General features: G+C 42.3%; 1 protein-coding gene across 5 annotated transcripts in view; it reads left to right on the forward strand.

Moving 5' to 3' along the window:
* Nucleotides 1-228: 228 nt before the first annotated feature.
* The window catches only part of FARP1 (FERM, ARH/RhoGEF and pleckstrin domain protein 1), a 219,635-nt gene continuing 198,546 nt past the window's right edge, over nt 229-21,317 (forward strand). For 2 of the 5 annotated variants that reach the window (XM_063336689.1, XM_063336696.1), the window contains exon 1: nt 233-570. The gene's annotated coding sequence lies outside the window, so the exon portion shown is untranslated. Of the gene's footprint in view, nt 571-21,317 lie in introns of all 5 variants that reach the window. The other 3 variants (XM_063336712.1, XM_063336705.1, XM_063336673.1) reach the window with 3 other exon arrangements.

Below are 21,317 nucleotides of genomic sequence, written 5' to 3' on the forward strand. Positions count from 1 at the left end.
TACCTGGAGCCCCCACCGGCACCGCAAGGGCGGTGGTCGCTGCTCCTCCTTCCCTCCCCCGACGGGCCGCCCAGTTACCTGCGGCCAGGCGGCACCGCCGAGGCGGGGGCTGAGGCGAGCGGCCATGGCGAGCCGGAGCCGCCGCCTGTGAACGCTGGAGGGGGCTCTCGGCCGCCTCCTCCTCGCCGGCGGCTCCCCCTCCGGGAGGGGGCAGGGTTAGGGGAGGTGCAGCCGCGGCAGCGCGGCGAGCGGCGTCCAGTTCCCGCTCGCCCGGTCCGCAGGCGGCAGCGGGGCTGTCAGCTCAGCCCGCTCCCTCGCCCCCTTTTCTCCTCAGCGCCCGGCCCGGTGGGCTGCCCCCGCTGCGAAGCCGGACATGGCGACCCTGCTTCTGCGAGCCCCCCGCTGTCCTCCTCCTCCCCCTGCCGCCGCCGCTCCTGCCGCCGCTTTCTCCTTCTCCTCCCCGCGGAGCTTTTAATGGCTCGGACCTCCGGCGGCCAAGCGCGACTGCCCCTGCACCAGCCGCAGCCAGGAGAGCCCGCGGGAGCCCGCCCAGCCCCAGCCCGGCGCACGGTAAGGGCAGCACGGCGAACAATGGGGGCCGGGCGGGAGCGGCAGCGGGTGGTGGCCCGCCCCGCCGGGCTCCGCGACCAGGGTGTTGCGGGGCAGCCGGCGGCACCCACCCGGCGGCCGGGGCGTGAGGTGGCCGGGAGTCGCGCCGCCCCCCCGGCGCCGCCGCCCCCTTCCCCGGGCGGTGACAGCCGCGGGAGCCGCGCTGCCCGGCGGACACCCACCCCGCGGGTGCCGCTCAGCCCCGCTTAATCCCATTACCGCGGGTAATCCGCGAGGAGGCACCGCGCCTGGCGGCGCCCGGGCCGCCTTCCCTCCCCCCTCAGGCTTTTCCTAAGGCCACCGCGGCCGGGCGCAGTCCGGGCGGCGGCGGCCGCTCAACTTGGGTGCCTTTTGTTTCCCCCCCGGGCTGGGAAGCGGCCCTGGCCCCGGAGGCGGGTGGGACGCCCCGGGAGTCCCTGAGGGGAGGCTCGGTGCCGGGCGGAGTTGGAGGGACGGCCCGAGGAAGGGTTTAGCCCAGGCCGGCAGCCGGCGGGGAGGTGCCGCTCCCGGGGGGAGGCGTGCGAGGGCAGTGGCCTCCCTCCTCGCCTCGGCCCCTGGGCGGCCCGGGGAGGCCGTGCCGGGCGGCGGCGGCTGTCGGCGCCGGCTCCCCGCTCGTCCCCGGCCGCTGCCGTCCCCCGGGCCGGCAGTGAGGGCGGCCGCCGCCCGGCCCTTCCCTCCCCTCCCTCCGCCTTCGCACCCCCGGGCGCAGCGGGGTGGCTCCGGCCTGGTTCCCTCGACGCCTCGGCTATCGACTCGGCCGGGCCCCCGCGGGGAAGTTCGCCGGTTCCGAAAGCCGGTGTGTCCCGCGCTTCAGTGTGATCGGCCTCGAGCAGGCGTGAACCGCTGGGGAAAGTTCTTAGTAAGCAGAAGTTTATTTTTTCAGAGCAGGAGCTGATGTGTAGTAAGGCCTTATCTTTTCTTTTTTCCAAAGCAGATGCAAACTCTGTGGAGTTTGTTTTTTGTGTTGTTTTTTTTTATTTTTTTAAGTTGCTAGATTTGCTTCGTTGCTGGCATGAAATAAATGAAAGGCGTAGCGTAACTTTTTTTCGGTCACGGCCCTCTTTACCAGGGTTTCCTTCAAAGAGATTTGTCCCTGGAGAGCAGAGAGATGATTGCTCTAAAGGAACAGTGTCGCTCAGCTGCTTTGTTATTTGTATCTCCCAGATACTTTGACTCTTGCTCCTTGTATTGCTTCCAATATGTATTTACAGCAAGCAGCTGATGTTGGAGTCAAGCCAACAAAAACAAAATTCTGAAGGAGTCCAGTTAAGAAAAGCCCCAAAAGTTCTCTTGAATTGAGATATCCCCTTCCCTTTCTTATGGGCGGTTATGAGAGGAATTGCGGTATCTAGCTAATTGCTGGATCTGAGCCTTTTTAGAAATGGTCTCGCGTACCAAGAAAGTACGAAATCCTCTTAGCTATGCCTCACGTGTCTGACCTGCTGGGGTCTCGAAGCTCTGTTCTGGCTGCTACAACAGGACGGGAGCAGTCCCTACTGTGCCCACCATGTTGCGTCCTGGGGCTTGTACCTACCTGGGGCTTGTGCAGCTGGCTGGTGAGCTCTCTGTGTGTTAAGGACCAGGCTGTTAACGAGGCCAGGTCTTCCTGCTTTGCCCTGGCCTTCCCTGGAATCAGAATTGTCTGGTGCTGAGCAAAGGGTCACAACTCTGTGGCTTGGGGATCCCGCTTAATGTTTTTGCTTGCCAGTTCAGACCTTCATTTCTCTTTGGTGCGATTTTGCTCTAGGATTGGGTAGAGTCTCTTTTCTCTCCTTTGCAAATAGCAAAGCTGAGGGGTTATACGTAATATAGTGAATTATGATGGCTATTTTCGAAAGCCTAGAGATCGCAGTATTGGCCCAAACACACTGTAAATTGTTTTATCCCCACGGACTTAAGTTCAAATGGAACTGTGGAAGGGATCGTTAGCAATTGTCATTATCACAGGAAGGGTTTAGAAAGCTGTATTTCTCTGCTCATTTTTTGCATTATCTTGTGTATAGCCAATTAAATTGTGGGTTTTTTTCTTCTGTATTGTATTCTCTTGAAGAAATCAAATAAACTAGGAAAGTGGGCAGAATGTTTCACACACAGTAATATGGGACTTCAAAATGTGGAAAGTTGGTAAGAGATTGAATGCGTGATACCAAAGCCTGACTTTTATTTAATGACTGGACTTCAAATTGGAAATCTTCCCTTTCCCCTCCCCAGGTTGACGCAGTTCATTAGTCATTTTGTAATCAATACCTTAAAGCATGCTACTTGTAACCAAACTTTTTGAAAGAAAATTCTGGATGATAAATGACCAGCGGGGAAGCACCACTTAAATGCGACAGTTTGAAAAGGAAAAGAGAAAGACTTGCTTTAGGAGGTGTATTTCTGCATTAGAATTCAGATAGAGAATTCTGAATTTATAGAGCTATTCAGTAAATTTTCCCTGCTGATTTTAGATTGATTTGACTTAGGAAAAAATCCAAACTTCCACTTAAGAAATTCATATATGATGAAAATTAGTAGCTCTTTTTAAAAAATATAAAAATTCTTGACATTGATGAATATGAGGCTGCCAGTGCTTGGCAGCTTTTTAGATTATGCATGCTTTGTGATGGAGCTATGCAAAAGAAATGCTTCTCTGGTTTGAAATATCTTTGCGTTAAGTCTTTGGCTTGCTCTTGGGCATGAATTTCGAAAAGGGCCTGACTGGTGTGGTGACTCCCAAACTGGGATCTGTTAGGGCATGAAGATGGGGAAGATTGTCCATGGGACCAAATTGTTTTCACAGTGTTTGCAGTGAGAAGTTGGCTGGTGGGCAGAGAAATGTCAGGGCTGCCAGTGGGCTAAAGAACCACATTCAGGTCGCCGGCAGAGTGTGTCCCCTCAGGTGTTGCTAGGTGGAAAACTGCAGAGAAGGACATTACGTCTTCTCTGGTTGTTAATGGTTGTCCATCCTGCTTTCCCGAGACTGGAATTTGAAGTGCATGTCAGTGCTTTAACCTCATCCTCCCCTCTGCTTCGCTTGGGGAAACGCAGATCTGCCGTGGAGATCCGGATCCAGAACTTCAGTTCAGTAGAATTGACTTACTTCCTAATTATGAACATAAGTTTAAAAAGATGAAGTATTTTTTTCAGCTGTGGGATTGGGTTGCAAAACCTGATTATAAACACAAATTAAGTTCTAGTGGATATTTTCTGCAGTTAAACCTCTGTATTATTGATCTTGGTTACGTTCTAGTGCAGAGTCAATGTATTTGCATTATAGTTTTCATGCTGTGCTGTGATGTTAGTGATAGGGACTAAACTTACTGGTTTTAGTTTCTGGTCTGTTTTTTTTTTTTTTCCCCACTGTTTTTTTCATGGTGCTTGTCTATGCCAATGTCCTTATTTTATATTGTCTTTTTTAGAAAAGCATGATAAAAATGCTGTTTATTGAATTTGGGTCCACCAACTTGTCTTGCTTTTTCTGTTTCTTCTTTTAGAAATTGGCATGTTTATCTTAAAAGGGCCTTTCCAGACTTAATTTCATGACTTTGAAAGGTTGCAGTTTGTGGTGGATTGTTTTTTTTGGTGTGTACTTTTTGACTGGTAGGTGCTGAGTGGATGGTGAAGTTTATAGTTTACAGATGGACCGCTGAATTAGGGAGACTAAAGGGGCCACTTGCATTTCTGGTTGTAAAGGCACAGAAGACTAATTACAGGGGTATAAAAGGTCATCAGGCTCAGTCAGCTTTGAACTTGTGCAAAATGTCAGTAAATTTGGCCTGCAGAATTGTAGGCGAATCAGGCAATTAGGTCAGTCTTTATCAGATGTGGGCATTATCTTGTTCATAATCAATTGCAGCATGATGAGCTTTTTACCCTTGTCTGTAATGAAGTAGACTTGATTAAATATTAAGAGAGATGAAAATATGATACGACTTTGCAGGGATTTGAGAAACAGGGTATGCAACTGTATCTTTTTTTTTTTTTTATTCTGGAAATATAAATGGGGGAAATTATTTTAATGTTCGATTGTCAAAAAGGACTTAAAAAAAGAATGGTTGCTCTGTTAGTTGGCGCTCAAATAAAATGAAGCTTTGTTGGTGAAGTTCACGGAGGTGCTACAGTTCTGTTTTCTGTTGATCTCAGAGGGAACTGTGATTTTTGTAATGTGCCCTTGAATGTTGTGCAGTAAAGGCTGTACAGTAAAATCTGGTTTTGTGTTGCTGTATAAAATAGAGGAAAGAACTTCCTCAAGCCATGAAATTGGAATACTGAGGCTTACAGTGGAGGATTTCTGTACAATATGTGTTTGTTACTAGGCATGAGAAATACTTGTGGGGTTGGCTGGTATTTTAGCATAAGGCAGGGATGGTGTTTCCGGACTGTGTTTTCTTTCCCAGGTTATAAATCGGGTGTAGTGGTAAAGCCCACTGAAAGGTGGGAGACTGTGTCTCTGATTCCTGGTGTTGCTGGTTCCCTTACTGGTGATGCCTTGCCTGTGCAGCACTCTGCTGCTTGCCATTAAAATCAGGTTTTTTGCTACCTTGGCATCAGTGCTGGAGGATGCTGTCCCACAGTACAAGATTTTGCAAATGAGTAGTAATGTTAACGATTATTTCAATCCCCATTTCCTTCCAAATACGCTGACTTGGGTGGCCAAAGTAACGATTTGAACCTTGCAGGATGACTGGATTTGCCATAATGAAAGTACGTTAAGAGATCAGTACACTGCAATTTGACGTGTGATTCTACTGTCTTGTAAGGCTCTTTAAATTGCCCTTTCAAGCTCTTTCGCTCATTGGGTATGTTAACGACCGAAAGGCATAAGTTGTGCAACCAAAGGGGAACTTTCCCTCCTCCCCCAAGTTACAGGTCTCCCCAGAGCATCTATTCTTATAATGCACAAGGTATTACAGAATTTCTGCAGCTGGAAGTGTATCGTGTGGACGACTTTGAGGAAAAGCTGTGACTTCCTGAACAGAGACATTAGTAGCAAGCCATCCTTGCTTGAAACAACTCTGAGTGCAGGTAATACGCTCAGTATACATAGAGGAAATAGAATTACTGCCTCTGGGACAAGCTGCTCGGGTACCTGGACTGTCTTTGTACAAACATTGCTAGGGAAGAGCATGCATTTTTGTAGGTCAGAAGATGGCTTACTGATAAACTGAAAAACCTAGCAGTAATTGGCAAGAGTTGATATTGTTGGCTGCTGCTTTCTCTGGTCCAGGGCTGCTGCTTCTGCTGGCCGTGGTCGGCCTTTAAGCGTCTTTCACTCCTGATTATTGCAGGACCAGTGGTTTGATTGCTGGTCACTAATAATATGGATGACTGCGTCTCCTTAATCAAGGACCCTTATTTTCAGTCACCTGCACCACAGGCACAGGTCAAGATGACATTTGTCAATTTATTCAAATAGCAAGTGCGGCACAAAGGGTCTAGCTGCTCAGTAACCTGTGTACATTTAATTGGCTCTTTCTGCTCTGCATCCTGTATTTTTCTGTTGGTTATGCGCTCTCAAATATTTGATTTTTTTTCTGTGCCTGGATGAGACATTTGAGCTGCAGACATTGAGTGTTCATTTCTTCCATCCCTGAATGTTATTTTTGGACATGTCCCAGCCTCTGTCTCCCCACTGAACAATACCAAAGGTGTTCCGCAGGGACCTTTGCTAGCCCAGCAATGGAGCACTGGTAGGCTGCTCATTAGTCTTTTATGTCTCTCCTTATCAGTTTTACTGTGAAACTCCCTATCGCTTCAGCTGCACATGTTAGAATAATTAGGCTTCCTGTTCAGCAGGTTTGTATGGCATTGATTTTGGCCTGAAAGTTCAGGGGAGGGGAAGGTTACTATTAAATTATATGAAATGGCAAGTATGTGTTTGGCAGTTGCCTTTTACCATTACAAGGTGGGTTTAAAACAGTATCAAGAGAGGCAGGAATGCCGAGCGGACTTTCATATTACTTCTATAGGAGGTGTTTTCCCTTGCATTAGTAAATAAGTGAAAATAAATCTTAAAAAGAAACCTCTTTTAAGAGGAGAAAAAAAGGATGTGGTGATATTGCTATTTGGTTGGACCGGGGCTTCCCATCGTTCCAAGGCTCTGGGAACACAGCAGGTTTCAGATGGACTTGGAGCATTTCCCTGGCCACCCTGGTCTTCCTACAATTATGGGAAGGGAGAATGTGGTGCCTTTCGGGGGCTGAGGTTTTTTTTTCTGTCCTTCTATTCATCTCTCATTTCTTGAATTATCTTGGAGTTTGCTGCTGCTTATGGTGTACCATCGAAGTGAAATGAATTTGATTTGTCTTTATTTTGTTAATCGTCTCCAGTCTTATGATTGCAATACCAGTGATTACAACTGAGAAGGCTCTGGCCAGCTCTTGCTGTGGTGTATAATAGTAGTATAAAATAGTCTTTTTCAGATTAAGAAAAAGTATGATTTGTTTAGTTTGTCCCGCCTGAGGTTATTTTCTCAAACATGAACGCTTAAAAGGAAGGTAAAGCTCTTGTAAAAGTAAGAATCTTCAGAAGTTGTTGTGTTTTTTCTCAGGAGTTTCTTATTTTCTAGGAAGAGGGTAGTGTTCAGGCCCTTAACAATATGAAGAATATTAAAGGGAGAATGAGGAAGGGGGGATTCAGTTGATGTACCTTTTGGAGAATTAGGAATTTGTACAACTTTATGTACTAAGTAATTTCAGTACATTATAGGAATTAAACTTTTTGTGTGTGAACCTGTAAGATTAGACTTCTTGGAGGTAATTTTCAGTCTTTTATTTGAAGACCTCAGCTCCTATCTTTTATCTTTTTGAAAACTCCTCCTGAAAATCTGCATTTAGCTTTGTGTTTGTAAGACCTGAAACCATTAATGTTTGCCTCTAACATACTAAACATTCAATAGTTTTGTTGCTTTTTAAACAGAGGCATCATTATGTGCATGTAGGAAGATCAACTGTATGATTGTGCTGTTGTAGCCTGTGTTGTTCGTTAGCCATTTTTTTATGGCTTGGCTGAATTAACTGGTATAACGTGGAAAATAAAATTTTTTAATGTTTTGGTACAGAGCGCCATTTTTTTCCCCCTGTGTCCTTTGAAATGTTGAGCATAATTTTCAGTACTATGAAAAATAAAATAGTAGAAACAATGAAAAGGAATACAGAATAAGCAAAAAGGAGAAGATACCTAGAATGTACAGTCTATAAATATCGAACCTGAAGCTAGCAGAAAATATCCTCAAAGTGCCTCAATGGCAAATACATAAGTAAAACAAAGACAAAGCAGATGGTGTGATAGTATTGCAGTGGAGAGAAGGGCAAGTGACTCTGCCATTTGAATATAAAAAAGTTTTTAAAAGGCATTCTAATTAAGTGCTTGCTCGCAGTTCTGGGTTTACTAATATTTGAATTTTGAGATAAGTCACAAACGGCACAATTCCAAGGATATAGGATCCGTTTGCCTAAAACAAGTGAGCTGGAAGTGAACTTGTAAGAGAAGAATTTCTAAATAGATGTGTAGGAGAGAAGTCGCCATTGGTAATTTTATGGGTCTGGTTTTTCCATCTCAATTTTTTTTTTCATATTATTTACAATTAAGGTCTGAATGGTAATGTTGTCTCTTTGTTTCTGACTGTTCTCTTTCTATACATCTGTAAACTGTTGGGCAACTTCAACCATATCAGACAAACAATGAAGCTTAGTGGAAAAAAAAAAAGGGCTAGATGGAGGAGAGACGCAAATCACTGCAGCTGTTGCTGGAGGTTGTCTGCATTGCCTGTCAGCTGCCTGGCTGGCACCTGTGTTGGCTGGGCAGTCACATAGGTACCGCTCAGAGCGACGGCAGCCTCACGCCATCTAATTAGCAGTGAGTAAGTAGGCCAGTGTTGAGAGAGGGGTTGGGAAGGCTGGCAGGACAGGAGGCGTGTAGTGGAGCGAGCCATGCAACAGCTGGCTTTCCCTTGTGCAGGGGCTGAGGGAGGAGTATCAGTTGGGTAGAAACCAATTTTAATTAGCTGTGTTGGTCACCAGGCGTGAGCACGTTTACATAGTGGTTCTTAGTGGGGAGGAAATAAGCCTAGCACTAATGAAGCCTATCCAGAAAGTGAAATCTTTATCAAAAACCGTGGCCACGTTGATTCCAACTGCAATTTCCCACAGTTATCTGGAAATGCTTCCCACAGCTGTGAAGTAGTGCGTTTTTATCCAATGAAGTACGAAACGACGGTGCAAGGGCAGGATACCTGCATGAAGTTTACCTCCAGTTGTCCAGCTTTTTAAGTGCAAATCAAGGACTGTTTCAGATTCTGAACTAAGAAATTATCAATCGGGCAATACCTTGAACATGAGCATTTCTCCTGTAATTTTGTGTGCAGTGACTGCACACTAAGGCACCAGAGAAATCGGTTGGAGCAGTTTCTAGTTGTAATAATGCTTCAAGGATCATTTGAAGCAATGGATGAGCAAATGACACTTGATGGTAGCTCTCTGCTTGAGAAAACCCAACACAGGCAAAGCCATTCCTGTCCTCCTGAATGAAGAGAAAGTACATGACAGAGGAGAGCTGGGGACTAATAGCGGCATGCTACAAGCGTATGACCGAAAAATTAGCTCACCATTGTGATGGAGTAGTGTGTATGTATGTGTTTGTACATAGGATGAGAAGATGGGTTTCAGAGGCATTTTCTTTTTCTGGAAACACACTGTAGACATTTCGTATTTCTCTGATTTAAAAACAAACAAACAAAACAACAAAACCCCCACAACATTCTATATATTCAAGACAATTCAGACATATATGTGAAAGCATTAAAACTGAACACAGTATTCTTCTTAATCGAGTATTTGCTAGGATTGCTTTGACTCCCTTAGATCTGTTGGTAAAATTTCTTTAGGCGGTAGATACAACTGCCAAATTTTCCTTCAAATTTCTTTTCCTTAAAAGTGAGAGTAATGGTTGAAAATGCATATTTTGTGTTATTAATTAAAATACTTAGTGGAAAGTAGGTGATGTGATGAAAAGACCTAATACACAAAGAATAACCTAATTAAAGCAGAAGTAGTTAGCCGTAGAGATGGTAAGCTGTTCTAGTGTGTACCTCAATAGATGGATCTAAGTAACAGAACTACATTTTTCCCTCCCAGTGTCATGTAAAGAAAGTAACAGAGCGCGCTAGGTATACTCCTTCATCTCTGGATTCAGCTTCTCTGAAAAATCAGTGTGCTATGAGGATATTTATAGCTGCAGGATTAGTTGAGGTCTGTCCTTCAAGAAAGCTCAAAGAACTTCCATTTTAGTGTAAACATAATTCAATAGAAAAAATCCTGAGGAACAGTCTATGTTCTACTTTTCGGCCTGCTTTGTCAAAACAAAATGCCCCCTCCAACCTAAAGAAAGTTCTTTAAAAGCACCCTAAGATTGGAACTGAAGCTTGGCTGTGTGCCGTGAAGGGGAAATGGTAGCTGTGTAAATGTAAAATGCTTCTGGAAGTTTTAAAGCCTTGTATCTGCGGCAGCCTGGGCTAACCTTGGAGCAGAATGAATTTGAGAGAACGGTGATCTGAGAACGGTTCCAGCTTGGCAAGGAAAATGTGATTTGGAGACATGTAAGAGAAAATTAATCCGAATAATAGGTCTGGCCCTTGCAAGTAGATTGAGCCTAATGAAATTAATATCTGAATGTTAATTATAAAACCAATCTGATAATATATAAAAGGACCTAAGAGGATCTTTGAAAATCTGCAAGTAACTCCATGAATTTTCTGCAGAGGAGTTCCCAGGAGTGGAATAAGAATATCTGCTTTTGTTTTCCCATAGAATATTTGAATTGCAGTAAGCAACCCCACTAGGCTCATGTGCATATGTTTCCTGTTGCAATCAAGTGACAGTTTGGCTCAACTTGGAAAAGGCTGAAACGCCTGAGAGCTGGATTGTACAGTATCAGCTGGGTAAAAGTTTCAGAAAGTCTTTTGGCAGTGTCTGACTTGAGTGAAATAAAATACACTGCAGCAATTTATAGTTTGTATGTGTGTTTATTAACCAATGATTGAATTTATTCTAAGCATTAACTTGCTTGTTTATGACAAATCCTGGAACGGGCTATTTTTTCCTTAGACTTCCAGGCTAAATTGGAATCTCGTCAGGAGGACGAGCTAGTTTGGTTTGAATGCATTTAAGGAAAGTTTCATAACTCCTTTGGTATTCCTCCAGTAAGGCCTGATCCTTTTTTATCTATGAAGTTTAAAGCTTGAGGGGACAATAAAGACTCAAATCAATTGGAAGTAATTGCAACTAGATCATCAGCATAGTTTTGTTTAATTTACAGTGTTTATTTAGTGCTCTCCTGTTGAGGAAGTTTAATCAAATTCCTCATGCTGCGGAGGACTGCAGGGAGGAATACCAACAATCCCGGTGCTTGTTTTGAGGACTCCTACCTTATGGATATGTAGTTCTGCATTTCGGAAAGAAACATTTTTAATACCTGGTGCAGCAGCTGGAGTGGTTCCTCTGTAACTGGGCATGGGACACAGGGCTTCCCTCCTGGGTGGGTGCTTCCAGTGGGACCAGACTTGTCCCCCATCAATGCTTTTAAAGCATCGAGAGAGAGGAGCTCTGCTTTTAAATTAAATCACACAGCGACAAAGGTGAAATAAGTCCTTAGAATGTTAATGCAGTGAATACAATTGTGTTAATACCATGTTCCTGGTAATTTGGAATAGACAGAATAGCCTCTTAGAAGCTCTTGGCTCATTGTTTGTACTTAAGTGTGCTGCGTTACAGTGCTCATCTTTGAGGGCTGTGCTGTGGTGCCTGATGCAGTATTACGCTGTGCAGAGCTAGAGTCCTTAATCCCCAGGTTTGAGACTATGCGCACCATGGGGGAGTTCCAGGCTGTTTTCTTCAGGGAGTAAAATTTGATGGGGACAGATGAAAAGCAAAAGTCTTAACCTTTGAACGCATGGAACGTCGCAGGGGATTATCCATACCCAATATGCAATTAGTTTTTGTTAGAGGGAAGAACAGTAACCCATTTCTTTGTGCCTGTTTCTTTTGTCTACCCTTTATTTCCCCTCCTTGAATTCCCATATGCATATACTCTTAAGTGTTTTAGCAGTATATTTTTTTTTTTTTATGATTCACTAATAAGGCTGAATTTCTTTCAGGGTGAAAGAAAAACATGATGTGAATTGAGATTCTGTGATTCTATTTCTGCACATCATGTTTTGCTGCTGTTGGCAGTCCTGGGAAGAACCATTCCTCTTGACTTAGTTTAACAACAGTTGAGAGAAAAAAATAAACCCAACAATGCTGTTGCAAGGCTGAGATTTGGGAAATACATTTAATCACTAGAAGTTAATGAATATAGGGCTTTTCTTCTTGAAATAAAAGGTGAAGAGACTGCAATCTGAATCATTCCTTCAATGAAGGTGGGATGTTACTGATGCTACTTTTATCAGGTTTTCAGATAGTAAGAATTATTTGGTGTTCTCCAATATTTGTACAATATTTACTTGTTTTTCATTCTTGAATTCTATGCATGTTTTTGTTTCCCAACCCCTTTTTTTCTTAATGCAGTTACTATCTGTGACAGTATTCTATAATATTTATCCATAATATTTGTATTTTTCTCTTCTATTGATAAACAGTGTGTCCTTCCCTCCTTTTACCCTATGTTTTGTAAAGTTTCAGTAAGCTTATAGCCAAAACTGGTATAGACTCCTGGAACTTGTTAGCAGTTCATTTACATATTCGTCAAAAGTGTAAGTATGTGAGTTTTGAGTAATATTCTTTTTCCATTAGTCCTACAGCTTTCTTAGCAGTAAGGAAGGAATGCAAATCTTTGGAGGCTCATCTGAGGTTTTGATGGCCCAATAAAACTAAATTTTTTTTGGCATGAAGCCTTTAAATGCTGCAACAGACCTTGTATATGATTGGTATGATTTAGAAGGACAGCAAATGGCAAGCCCAGTATTGGACAGTTATCTTGACTGGATTTGTTAGAGGCTTTTTTCCTCTCCCCTGTGGCAAAATACAGTCAGATGAAGATTTTCTTTATGATCACAAGATTCAAATTTAAAATTATTTTAAATTCCGTGCTTTGTCACAGAAGTTCTACATACACTTTGTTCTGTACCATATTATTAACACAGAATAATAAACATACACTGATTGTGAGACAGATATCAACTATTAAGAGACTCTGGCTATTAATGTCACTGATTTATTTAATTCAGTAATTTTTTCCACTAAGAGAAATCCATCTAATTTTTTCTCCCCCCCCCCCATGGTTTTACAAGTCAACATCTTTTTCTGTCACTTAACAGATTAAGCACCTTGAACAGTAAACCTGTATCTTTTACTCTGTAATGGACAGGACCTTATATTCTGTCTGATAATTACCCCTGATACTACCTGCTTCAGTTTTTGCTCAGTGATTGTAGGATGAGATTTCTGTTTCCATTGCCTGCAGAGCTGTATTTTCAGCGATTGACTGAAGGACAAGTTTTGGGTAACTACAGACTTGAGCCAGTGTTTGTAGGAATCTTGGCAATGGGCCTAAATTGTCTTTTATGTATCCATAATCTGATTCAAGGGTGCTCCCTATAAGGACTGATGTTTTTGTTCAGGCTTCTTTCAGATGTCTTAAATACCACTGCTTCCATTAAAAGAAAAAAAAAATAATCTACTCCATAGTTTACAATCTTATTGTTGGGGCTTTTTCCTGCTGGTAAACTGGCCTGTGTGAAACTGCTCTAATTCTTCCTAAATCTTTAAACTTCCCACTCAACTTGCAGACCACATCCCTTACATGCCCCTACACTTTATTATCTTGTGAACAGTTTGTTCCTTTTCTGCTCTGCTGTGGCAGTCTCCTCAGTTCCCTGGGAAGCTTTTGTTCTGCTCCAGGTCACACAGAATCACAGAAAGTTAGGGTTGGAAGGGACCTCTGGAGATCATCTAGTCCAACCCCCCTGCCAGAGCAGGGTCACCTAGAGCAGGTTGCACAGGAACGTGTCCAGGCGGGTTTTGAATGTCTCTAGAGATGGAGACTCCACCGCCTCTCTGGGCAGCCTGTTCCAGTGCTCTGCCACCCTCAAAGTAAAGAAGTTCCTCCTCATGTTTAGGTGGAACTTCCTATGCTCAAGTTTGTGTCCGTTGCCCCTTGTCCTGTCCCCAGGCACCACTGAAAAGAGCCTGGCTCCATCCTCCTGACACCCACCCTTTACGTATTTATAAGTGTTGATAAGGTCCCCCCTCGGCTGTCTTTTTTCCAGACTGAAGAGACCCAAATCCCTCAGCCTTTCCTCATGAGAGAGGTGTTCCAGTCCCCTAATCATCTTGGTAGCCCTTTGCTGCACCTTCTCCAGCAGTTCCCTGTCCTTCTTGAACCGGGGAGCCCAGAACTAGTACAGAGAGTTACCTGCGGGACAGAGCCTTTCAGGAGGACTGGCTGGGCAGTGGTTTGTCTTCTTGGCAGTTGGCTTTCCAGAAAGATCATGTGTAAACTAGTTAGTGTACCAGTAGACCTGTCAGTGTCTCTGCTTCTGAATTTTAATAATTCTTCTCTAACTGCTATCTTCTGTGTTATGTAAAATACTCTATACATTTGTTTTCTTGAAATGTAGTTACTCATTATTTTTATGCTGAGCTAAAGCAGTTCATGATTAATAACCTCAAGGTTCCCTTTTGTGACCATATACTTAGTCATTTTATCTGTATTAGTAAGGCACGATGACCTGTTTTGGTTAGTATGTCTGGTTTTTGAGCTGAAGGATGACAGCAGAAGTGTATCTTGGAATTTCTTGGGTATCTTAGAGAACGAAATACCAAAAATGATAGTGGAGCATGAATTCTGTTCCTTAAGATGTTAGAAGCATGTTAGACTATGAAAGCTTTACAACGTCACCCTAGTTTTTAAAAACTGTCTTTATTAAAGAGTTCATTTATATACTTCTGGACATTCTGAGACCCTTCAAGCAAGCTTGACTTTGCTACAGGAATTCAGTAAGGTGCCACTATGACTTACATCCATTAGCAGGTTCTCTATTGCCTGGCAGTACATATTCCTTACTGACTGAGACAGCCACTAATTTTATTTTTTTTTTTATTATATGAATGAGACTTTGAAGGCTCCTCACTGAATTAATCCATTAAGAGATCTGCCTAAAGGATATCTTATTTTTGCAGAACATGCAAAAAGTCAGAGTCACTTTGCAAGCTGAGGGCTGTGGTAACATACCATTTATTTCCCTTAAAGCAATATTGCATTTGGCTGTTCTGTTGGTTCTTCATGCTTAGAATTTACTAACTGGGGGGAAAAGACTTTAAAAGGATTGAATAATCATACCCATATTTTTTTTTCCTTACATTGCCTTCTATTAAAAAAAATAATCCCATTTCTTTCCTTGATTTAGAAGATCTAACAACTTTATAGGTAGTTGTTGTTGATCCATTTCCCCATCTTAAGCACTTCAGACAGGTAAGAAACAAGCCATAAGCCTCCTGAATTGTACACGTAGTTAGTATTCCCTAACTGACTACTAACTAGTCCTAGTAGTTGCAAGACTCACACTTTGTGGCAAGAAGGGTGAAAATGTCAGGTTCATGGCTTTATTTAGTAACAGCCTCAGTAGTTTTTCTAGCACTTTTATTTAAACTTGACTTGGTGAACAAATAAGTGTAACTCGCTTAGAGGCTGAACTTTCTGAGGCAACAGTACAGGCAAAACTGTGTAGACTTGGTAAATGGGGATGAAACCCATCAGAGCAAACCCAGGAGATAATGTGAATGGTGAAACTGCAGGGTTTGGCCTTGAACACAGCTGATAAGTGGAGGGTAGGAATAGCGTATCTGTTGTCCATGGGATGCTCCTGCTGACCTTGCTGCATTGCACAGGCTGAGAATAATCCGGTTTTCCCAAGCATGCCAGAGGTGATCTGGGGAGATCTTACTGGCAGAAGGGGAGAATTAGGGCTTGCTAGACACCAGTATATAGTGTTGTATGTGGCCTTTTTCTTTACTTTTTTAATTTCTTCCCCTGTTGTCCCTTGCTGCAAATACTAGGTTTGTTGGTAGCTTTTGAATATCGTGGTACAGTTACTGAGCAGAATGAGTTCTATTTCTGTAATCTGTAACAGCAAGTAGAGTTTATCAAAATTATTGCAAGACTAGAAGATAGACCAGTTTGTAATTAGAGTTTATTTTTGCATAGTTAGGACTTCAAATCCTTTCTGGTGTCAACATTTTATTCTACATGTGAGTTGCTGTGTGCTTGCACACCTTCCAGGGGTGGCTCATACCTCCCCTGAAGTGATTTTGAGTAAAATCGTTTCCAGTGTGGAAGCAACAACTTAGAAATGTTAACTTAAAATTTGTTATGTGAGATGGCTGCAGTGTTTAATACAGAGCTTGTGAAGTAGCAAACCTGTGGATGATAAGCAGGTTGACACCAGGATGGATAAAAATAATAAATGTAAAACATAACTTCCTGTTCAGAATGAAACTGGCAAATTAAATTTGAAGCACAATACCTACTTCTGTGAATGCTGTAACGGTACCTGCGAGTTTCACTTAAATAAAACACTTGGTGTCAGTGACTTCTCAAATTAAGTAGGTCAAACGATGTGCCTTTTGTATTGTCATTTATTGTAAACATTGTATACAGTAATTTAAAATCTATAAGGCAACTGAAGGGGAGTTACCCTTTAATTTTTTAGATCTCTATTTTAGTGTCTTTACACTGAACAAAGTTCTGCTTTTTACACTTTCCCAAGTTTAAGTACTTCTCATTTTTTGAGACGCAGAAAAGCTTTTGCGTTATGTATTTGCTTTCAATTTAGCTAACAGAAGCAGGCAGAATGTTTTCTTTTTGAATAAATTCAGGACTGAGAACTCATCTGGGAGCTCACAAAGTAGGAAAGCTTTTTCTTCTTCCTTTGTCTCTTTTAATCTATGAACAAAATAATCAGATGGCAGAAAATTAGGATTGTGTGGATTAAAGCTGGAAGCAGACAAAGAACTCCATGTATCTAACTGAAGACATCGTGCAAATTAGGTATCTCACAGGCTTAGTGTTTTTTAGATACCTAATAGAATTTCTTGATATTTCAGTAAGATTGACTATTACTGAATCGAAGAATTAATTATGGTCACCAAATCTCTTACTCCTCATTGTATAATAAATTGCTCAATTTAAAATAGCAGTCTTGTCTGTGGTAAAGTTTTGGTTGTTTTTTTTTTTTTTTTTCATTTTCTGATGCATTTTTTGGGTGACTTTTAAGACATCTTAGTGTTTTAAGTTTACTTCCTTCCAAATGTAGTGCATTGAAAGCCATAGTAAAATTGGCATCTCAGTATAAGGAAACAAATCCATTGCTAATTTCTAAGACAAAAGGTGTTAAAACAATAAATATAGAACAGACTATATAACACTTAAAAAAGTGTGTAATTATTGTGTAACCTTCTGGTTATGGAAAAAGAGGTACCAAAGTAAATGTAAAGACTACATTTAATTGCAAATGAGTCTGAGAGGTATCAACTCATCGAAATGAACTTCTAGAGGAAAATGACAAAAGCAATTTTAATGTAAGGTTTTGTGCTTACTAATGTGTTTACTTTCCCATAATGACTTAAGCCATCTGTTTTATCTTTCTTTCATTTGGACCATAAAATTTATCTAAAAATACTTCAAAAATAGTCTTCTGCTGTCTTATATTTTTAAACTTTTAACCAGATTTCATGTGCTAGTAGAGCATGTATTCAGCCACAGAGGCGAGTCAAAAGCAACACTGTCAAGGTGCAGACTACGACATAACAACTTCTTTCTTAAATGTTGAAGGACAGATGCATAGAAAGATGTGGGGTTTTGCCATTACTTGTGCTCTACTGCAGAAAAAGAACCAGTTCTTTCCAAACAAGGCCAGTGATACTACAGTTACTAGTCGTAGTCCAGGAAGTTGGAAAGGGCAATAATTACGAGATGTATGAGTCTCAGATGTACTTTCGATGTGCTTGTCTGTATTTAAAAGATTTTCACCTCATTTTCCCCCGCATACTGCTTTGTGCATGGCTGGTAGCGTACTCAGATGAGATTTCTGTCCCCTACGCATGTGAACTTGAATTTCCTGCCATCACTTGTTGGGGGGAGAATGAAATAACCTATAAGCAGATCCTCCCAAGCACAATTCCTGGAAACTCTATACTGTTGTGGGCATGTTTATTTTCTACTTGTCTTCTTGCTGTGATAATCTCAACTTTTTGAGGAAGGGAGCAGACAGTTTATTTAAAAACCTGTTACAGCAAAATGTCATTTACATAAGCAACAGCAGATCGCTTTGTGCTACTGAGCTCTATTTTCCTTTGCAGAGACTAGGGAGACTTCTTCTGATGCTGATCAAAGGGTGCCTGGAGTCTGGAGCTACATTACCCTGTAATGTTAGAGGGACTTCTTCAGCAGAGGCTAGGGTGAAAACAAACTCAAAATCAGTCAATCTCATACATGCTTAAAGAAACTGAAAAGAGCTATACTTGAACTTTCCTTTTCAGAGTGGTTAGGAGCTCAGTCCAGTCTTCAGGCTTCATTTTTGTTTGTAGTCCAAGACTGTTTTGCCTTCAGGTCTTAGTGAAGTTGCAGGATAAAGAAGCGTTCTTGTTGATGTGATGGAGCTTTGCAGTGTTTTTTCATGCCGCCCTTCTCCTCCCTTCACCTGGCTGGTCCGCTTGTGGTTACATCCAAGCTTTAACTTTACATTATTAAGACTTTTTTAGTTTTTTGCTTTGATACTACTTAATACCAGAAATTGGCTGCTTTGCATACATATGTCTGTTGACCTCCTTTAACTATATCAAAACTTAAGCACTTCCTCTTTCGGCAGTTGGATCTGGAAGGGATAGTCATACTTGGTGGCAGTGATTCCCAGAATATTCATCTTTGATTTATGGGTAGTCACAGACCCTCCCAAAGACAACTGGAATGACAATAGCTTTCCATTTGGGTTAAATGAGGGAGCAGTTAAATACCCTTTTGTTTAGGTGAGACAATAGTCTCATAAAGATTTATTTTATTTTTTTTTTCCTTAACAATAGTCTTGTGAGACTGAACGCAGAGGCTTGTGCTGAGCAGTTCAAGCTCTGCTGGTGGTTGGCTTCATTGTGTGACTCCTTGACTCTGATTCCCAAACAACACGAAGAAGCGTATTAAAAATCACATCTTCTTTTGACGGTGAATGTTTTTTTTACTGTTACCAAAAGGGTTTAGCAAATTTCCCTGGAAAACATTCCTTACTACAGCAGTTCGGCTTGGAAATTGAACCTGAATACAGAAGAGGCTTGGTGATTGTAGGGACACCTTGTAGATAAGATGTCTGGACCACCTAGCAGTTTAGAGGAGCAAAGTCTAGAGGCTGTATATAGAAACAAATTGGGGCAGGGGTGCAGTATCCCCAGAATACCCCTTCCAGGCAGTGGTACATTAAAAACAACTTGTCAAGAATATGTCCAATATGGGGCAAACTGTGAATTATTATGGCAAAGTTTCCTGCTGGTGAGGAGGTCTTGCAGAAAGCTCTGAAGCTTGGTGCAGCATTGTTTCCATTCCTTTATAGGGTTTGTTTGAAAAATACCAGGATCGTAAGCTGCTGAAATTGGAAACATGAAAGGAATTTCAGGGGCTGAAAAAACCCAGGACGGACAAATACATCTTAAAATTAACTTCAAAGGGTCTGTAATACAGAGGAAGTTGTTAAGGTTGATTTTTTGACTATATGTTTAGTACAAAAGGAGAGGAGTTAGTGTTGAAAGCAGAAGAGCATGGAACAAGGTCATACTGACCTCTGGCCTGAGAGGGTAAAAAACTGGCCTCCTCTTCCTTTTGTAAGATAGTTTTCAAATATCTTCTATTTGGACTAAACAGTTGACCATACTAATGAGGTCTGTTTTTCCTAAATCTGTTATACGTGCCATAAAAGTGCCTGGTGATGTATCCCGTGACTGAATCATCGTGATTCTGTGTGTTTATAGGAAAGTACAGGTCAGGACTTCTAATGGCCAATATCTGTCCAGTTGGACTGGTTGTCTGAAAGTGGTCCCACGATAATAAATTATGTGCTGTTAAATGATCTGGAGTCATATATTCTGATCTGTACCTAGCACTGGTAAGTTACAGAGTAGTAAAAGTGAAACATTCACGGAGATGTTCTCCTATCTAGTTGAAAACAAAGCAACGGTGCTTTTATTTAAGAAAAGGTGGGAGCTCAGAGGCATGCAAAGAGAAATGAGCTACCAAGAACTAGACTAGAGCTGTAGTCTAAATGCTTCTTTGGTTTTGCTGAAATTGTAGATAAGGCAGAGTGTTGTGGGAGCACAGCTGTATCACAAGAGGCAGGGCAGCAGTTACATGAAGTTGATGCTCTGAATGGAGTTGCGCTTTGGTGAGATATATGGCACTGTTATGAAATCACAGTGGAGAAGTAGAGGCAAGTCACTGAATCAGTCATCTTAGTGCCAGTATTGAAATTTGTGAGGTAGTCACAAGTAAGCCCAAGAACATGATAAAGTAAGCACTAACAGACTTACTGCCATCTGACAAGTGGTGCTGATATCTCAAGGAAGAGTTGACCTCTTCACACAACAGCATAAGGCACGTCAGTGACTGAGCTTTGTTGTTTAACAAGCTGCTCAGATGTAAGAGCTATTGTTAGTGTTATCTTCAGCACAGGAAGGAAAATGTGGACAACTGTTCCATTGTAAGTCTATCATAGGAGCAGGTAGGAACCAATTATGGTTTTATGTGGAGGTTCGTGTGGTCAGCACTGTACATCTGAGAGCCTGGACAGTGGATGAAGGTGATCTCCTTCAGCCTTGGTGGCTTTGAGTGATTTGTGCAGAACAGGAAAGCCACCACCTGTGGCAGCAGTTACAGGGCAGCTGAAATGGCAGCCGAGCCTAATACAGTGTTAGAACAGATTGGTTTATTGGTTGTTTTGGGCTGTCTTTTTTTTTTTTTTTTTTTTTTTGTGAAACTGTGTGTGCCAGTGTGTGAAACATATTAGAAAAGCGCATGAAGTGGTGTGTGCAAGCAGAGAGAGAGAGTGCGTGAGGCAAGAGAGATCTTGTTGAGCAGGCTGCTCTCTGGAAAGAGATTTCAAGTTGGAAGTTTCTACATGGCTGATTCCTGTTTCCTAGGGGAACGATTTTTCTCTGGGTTTCAGCTTTCTCCTAAGAGAAATAACATACCTAAGCTCTCAATATTTTCTAGGTACGTGAGCTAAAAATGGGTGATACTGAGACATGCAAAGCCACATCTCGTTGGAAGCTCACTTAGTACTTCTGAAAGGGAACCAAAGTTTATGTATTTTTTTTAAGGCACTTTAAGCATGTTTTTAACAACAGGTGAGAAATCCAACAGGTTAGGTGCTAGGCACAAAATATAATTGTATTTATAATGTGGTGGTAAGGCTGTGCAAGTGGGCATATATCTCACCTTATGAGTGGCTGCATAAATCTGTTAGTGCCTCATAAATCTCCTCAAGAGGCTGTTTTGTTGACATCTCCCAGGTTCGTAGTTTGCCTGCCAGACATTTTAGGAGGTTCTTGGGAGGAGAGCTGTGTGAGTGGCAAGGGATATGAAGGCAGAACAACCTTTAATGATGCCTGTAGTGCCTTCCCTTGACAATCAGCTTCTGACTCCCTGCAGAAGTAGAGTGGCCTCTTTCTTCTTCCTCCTTCATCTTCCTCATC

The sequence above is a fragment of the Chroicocephalus ridibundus genome, chromosome 1 (assembly GCF_963924245.1).
Source record: "Chroicocephalus ridibundus chromosome 1, bChrRid1.1, whole genome shotgun sequence".
NCBI classification, from domain to species: Eukaryota; Metazoa; Chordata; class Aves; order Charadriiformes; family Laridae; genus Chroicocephalus; species Chroicocephalus ridibundus.